This window comes from Elephantulus edwardii, unplaced genomic scaffold, assembly GCF_000299155.1.
Source record: "Elephantulus edwardii isolate Elephantulus edwardi_28Jun2011 unplaced genomic scaffold, EleEdw1.0 scaffold00122, whole genome shotgun sequence".
Classification (NCBI taxonomy): Eukaryota; Metazoa; Chordata; class Mammalia; order Macroscelidea; family Macroscelididae; genus Elephantulus; species Elephantulus edwardii.
In genome coordinates, this window is record NW_006399872.1 from 2,975,351 (window position 1) to 2,980,585 (window position 5,235).

Below are 5,235 nucleotides of genomic sequence, written 5' to 3' on the forward strand. Positions count from 1 at the left end.
TTATTTTGAAAAGCACAGTGAACACTTATTCTGTTCAAACAACTATCCCTTGGTTTATGAGCAGATTTTGCATGAGCACAATTAAATGTCCTAAAATGACAATTCTTCTCAGTTATATCCATAATTTGTATGATTCACACAGTCAAATGCCTTTACATAACCACTAAAACACAGGCAAACATCTTTTTGATACTTTCTCTTTCTGTGAATATTCACCATACATCACTAGTGATATTTCTTATTACATATCCTATTCTGAATCTGGTTTCCATTTTAGTTATTCTCTGTTAATGGTTTCTGTGCCATACATTTTTCATTATATTCTGTAAACTTTTACTTGTGCAGCTTCAGGCTGCTTTAAAGGAAATAGCAAAAAATACGGCCCCAGGAATAGATGGTATACCAATTGACATATTTCAGATAACAGATGCTGCCCTGGATGTGCTCACCAAGTTGTGCCAAAAAATCTGGAGAACAACCACTTGGCCAACTGACTAGAAGGATGACCCAACAGAGTGTGGAAACTGTAGAACAATCTCAATAATTTCACATGCAAGCAAGATTCTACTGATGATTATCCACAAATGACCGGAACAGCATATCAGCAAAGACCTGCCAGAAGTCCAGGCTGGGTTTAGAAGAGGTCGTGGTACTAGGGATATTGTAGCTAATGTTAGATGGAACTTAGCTGAAGGCAGGGAATACCAGAAGAATGTATATCTGTGTTTCATTGATTATGCAAAGGCATTTGACTTCATGGATCATAACAAACTGTGGCTGACTCTGAGAAGAATGGGAATCCCAGAACACTTGATCGTGCTAATGAGAAACCTATGCTTGGACCAGGAGGCAGTGGTCAGAACAGAGAAAGGAAACACTGCATGGTTCAAAATTGGGAAGGGTGTACACCAGGAATGTGTCCTGTCTCCATACCTTTTCAATCTGTATGCAGAACAGATTATCCAGAAGGCTGGGCTCTATAAGGAGAAATGTGGGGTCAAGATTGGTGGAAGATCTATCAGCAATCTGCATTAAGCAGATGATACAACCCTGCTTGCTGAAACTGAGGAGGACCTGCAGGGCTTGCTGCAGAGGGTCAAGGACTGCAGCCTCTATTATGGATTGAGGCTTAATGTCAAGAAGACAAAGATTCTCACCACTGGGCCAATTGACAGCATCAGGATGCATGGTGAAGAGATTGAGATTGCTCACAGCTTTATTTTGCTTGGCTCCACAGTCAACAGTCTTGGCACCAGAATCCAGGAAATTAAAAGATGTATTGCGATGGGAAAGTCTGTTATTAGGGACCTCTCCAAAGTACTGACAAGCAATGGTGTCTCTCCGGACACTAAGGTGCGTCTGATACAGGCCCTGGTGTTTGCTATCACTTGTTATGCATCAGAGAGTTGGACAATGACTAAGAAAGATAGAAGGAGAATTGATGCCTTTGAGCTGTGGTGCTGGAGAAGAGTATTGAGGTTACCATGGACTGCTGGGAAAACAAACAGATTCATCCTGGAAAAGGTTAAATCAGGCAACTCCTTGGAGGCAAGGATTCTGAGGCTCCATCTAACATACTTTGGACATGTTTTTAGGAGGGACCAGTCCTTGGAGAGGGACATCATGCTTGGTAGGGTGAAGGGTCAACGCTGGAGGGGAAGGCCCCCTATGAGGTGGATTGATTCAGTGACTGGGGTAATCGGGATGGGTGTATCAGAGATGGTGCGATTAGCACAGGACAGAGCAGAGTTTAGGGCTCTTGTACATAGGGTCGCTATGAGTCGCAAGCAACTCGATGGTATACAACAACAACAACAACAACAACAACCATTTTTTATACTTTCTGAAATGATTGACCAATTATTTTTTGGTTCAAAGACTGTGTTATCCTGTCAGCTTCTGTTTGCACTTTCTTTTCTGCTTAGTATTTTATCTATAGAACCCTAAAGTTTTGCAATGTTGGATATGTTATTCTTGTTTTTCAACTTGAGAAACATGCGAAGCAAGTTCTCTTTGTTTTCCAACTCCAGTTCTTTGCATTTGTAGTTACAAGACTTGGTCTTCTCAAGAGGCCTTTTGAAATCTTCTGTTTAGATGTCTTACTTTCTTATTTCTTCTTTTTCTTAAATTTATCTGTGTTCCGTAGCCTATTGCTGCAGCGATAAAGTTGAGTGTGATAAAGATAGTGAAGATGGCACAAGATTAAACAGGATTCAGATCTGTTTTTCTTAGAGTTGGTTGCTGTGATTCAATTTGAGGGCACCTAACAACAACAACAACAACAAGAACAACAATAAAACAAAAACAACATGTTTTACAACAGGTTGCAAAATTATGATAACTATTATGATTTTTTTCTTTTTTGTCTTCCTAATAACTTTTAGCTTGCTTCATGTATGCAATCATGTATACATTTTATATCATGCTACGACTTGCCTGATCTTTTTCTTTAAACTGCAGCCTTCCACAAATCAGATGCTTTAGAATTTAAACTTCTAAAAAAAAATCACATACATATGAGACTCTAGAAAAGTCAGTTTTGTAGAATCATAAAATAATTCAGAAATTCAAATAGAAGTGAGGGCAAATCTGTATTTGACAAATTCCTATTAAACACTTTACTAAATCAACAGCACACATAACTTCAATTAAGTATCCTACAACCTGTTAAAGCAACAGATTTACTGGAAACATTCAAATTTTACTTTTTTCTCAAATAATATACAAAGTGTGAGATGACTTGCCAGAAGTGAAATGGTATACAAAGCTGCTGCGAAATAGTTTCAGGACTAAGTATTTCTTTGAGTCTGAATTCATGCCTGAGGGAATTAGAAGCCAAAAAAAAAAAAGCCAGAACTAAGCAAATTCTTTCACTAGTGGACTGAATGAAATACTGAGACATTTGATTTTATCTTTTCAGCATGTAGTTTTATAAATCCAATGATAAAAAGTTTCAAGCAGTTCAACTTTTTCTTTTTTAAAACATCTGCTACATTTTTTTCTTTCACAAACATACCTAAATAGCGGCCATTCAAATTATGGCTAATATCTCCAGCTGAGAGAGTTTGGAGGCTCTGTGAGTTATCTGGACTTCCATCCTTCTAATAGTCCTGGAAAGAATTGAAAAAAGAAGAAAAGGGGATGACAATGACTTCTGAACTAACATGTGAAGGGAAAATATTTCACATAAAATTTGTATTTTGTGATTATGTTGTTACCTACTGGTAGATATTTATACCTACTTAAAATGATAAATAAAAATGTAAGAAAAAATTGAAATGCATCACAGAGTTCTCCATGTGAAAGAGCAGAGCATGCTTAGAAAGTTACAAGTATCTAGTACTGTTGACTTGGGAATATCACAATGGGAGCTACTAGGGTCCTGTAATTGTGATTCTGAATTAAATATAAGAAGTTTAGGTTTTATCCCCTAAGCAATAGAAATTCTACTGCTATGTTTTTAAAAGATTAAATTAGCAGTTTGGTGAGACAATAAGATTGACATGTTGCAAAAAAAAGAAAGTCATTTTTGTAGCACTAGGGAGGAGAACGTGTTAGAGGAGAGGAGAGGGAAATAGTGAGTGCAGAAACTTTAATTATGTACATGCAATGGAACCCTTAGAGTGGGTAGGGAAGAAGAGCATCAGACAAATGAGGCATTCTTAGGATGTATATGTGACTTGGCATCAAAATTGAATTAATGTAGGGCACAAGGCAGAGTGAGTAGCAATGAAGACTGATTCTACAGCTGGGTGTAGATGGCAGATTGCTTCTCCAGTAGTTGTTTTTGTTGTTAGGTATTAGTGCTGTCAAGTCTAGTAGTCTAGTATCACTCATAGTCACCTTATGAACAACAAAGCTCAACCTTGTCCTATCCTGTGGCATCCTCACAATCTATGATGCACTCAAACCCATTGCTGCAGTCACTGTGTCAGTCTACCTGCTTGACAATCTTCCTCTGTTTTGCTATTACTTCACCTTTCTGAGCATGATTTCCTTCCTTCTCCAAAGAATAGCCTGTCTTAGCAACACACCTAAAGTATATGAAACAAAGCTTCGTCATCTTTGCCTCCAATGAGTACTCTGGTTGTACTTTCTTTGAAATAATATATATTTATTCTTTTGTTGTTGTTAGGTGCCATTGAGTTGAGTTTGATTCATAGCAACCCTATGAAGAAAGAATCTGAACCCTGTTCTATCCTGTGCCATCCTCATACTTGCTGACACATAAGAACCCACTGTGGCAGTCACTACATCAATCCACCTGGTCAAGTTTCTTCCTCTCCTTCACTGACCTTCTACCTTTTCTAGCATCCTTTTCCAAGGAATAGACCCTCCTAGCAACATGCCCAAAGTATTTATTCTTTTGACTGTCCATGAAATACTAACTCCGCTTCCTCAAGCCACAGCTCAAAGGTATCATTTTTTCTGTTATCTTTATTCATTGTCCAGTCAATGGACACATAGCAAGAGATGGAAAAGACCATGGCCTGAATGAGGTGCAACTTGGTCTTCAAACTAACATAATTACTCCATAGTAATTTGGAAAGATTCCTGACAATGGACTTGCCCAAGGCAATATGTCTCATGATCTCCTGACTGCTAATACTAAGAGTTTTGGTTGTGGATGCAAGTTAGATGAAGTTACTGACAGTTTCAAACTTTTCTCCATCTATTATAATGTGTTGCCTATTGGTCAAAAGATGAATTACACTGGGAAAATCTGCTGTCGGGGACCTCTCTAGAGTACCGAGAAACAATGGTGGATATCAGTATAGAAACTGTTGTTGTTGTCATTATGTGCCACCGAGCCACTTGAGACTCATAGTGACCCCATGTACAAGAGCCCTAAACTCCATTCTATCCTGTGCTAACCTCGCCATCTCAAACACACTCATTCCCACCACTCCACTCACAGAATCGATCTATCTCATCAAGGGTCTTCCTCTCCTGTGCCGTCCCTCCACTCTCCCAAACATGATGTCCCTTCCCAAGGATTAGTCCCTCCTTGCAACATGCCCAAAGTATGTCAGACGAAGCTTCAGAATCCTTGACTCCAGGGAACATTCTGACTTGACCCTCTCCAGGACAAACCTCTTTGTTCTCCTAGCAGTCCATGGTGTATTCAACACTCTTCTCCAGCACCACAGCTCAAAGGCATCAATTCTCTTTCTGTCATCCCTAGTCACTGTCCAATTCTCCAATACATTGCATGTAATTGCGAAGACGATAGCC